The following is a 257-nucleotide window of genomic DNA, read 5'->3' as shown; positions in this document are numbered from 1 at the left end:
GTACGAGAGGAACTCCCATGCCGTGCCTCTGGTTTCTGGAGTTTGTCGAACGGCAAGTGCTCCGACGCTATCGCACGGTGGTTCTCGGCTGAACGCCTCTAAGCCAGAAGCCAAGACCAGATGCCCATTTTATATCACTATATATAACCAAAACTATGTGCACGTTATCAGCTAACGTGTATGGTATGCACGTGCGTGACTGTCTTAGGGAAAAGTAGACCTCCGTGGTCGCGGCTTTTCAGGACAAGACGGGCTAC

The sequence above is a fragment of the Trypanosoma theileri genome (genome assembly GCF_002087225.1).
Source record: "Trypanosoma theileri isolate Edinburgh chromosome Unknown TM35_Tth_4_V1, whole genome shotgun sequence".
NCBI classification, from domain to species: domain Eukaryota; phylum Euglenozoa; class Kinetoplastea; order Trypanosomatida; family Trypanosomatidae; genus Trypanosoma; species Trypanosoma theileri.
This window is presented reverse-complemented; position numbering follows the sequence as displayed.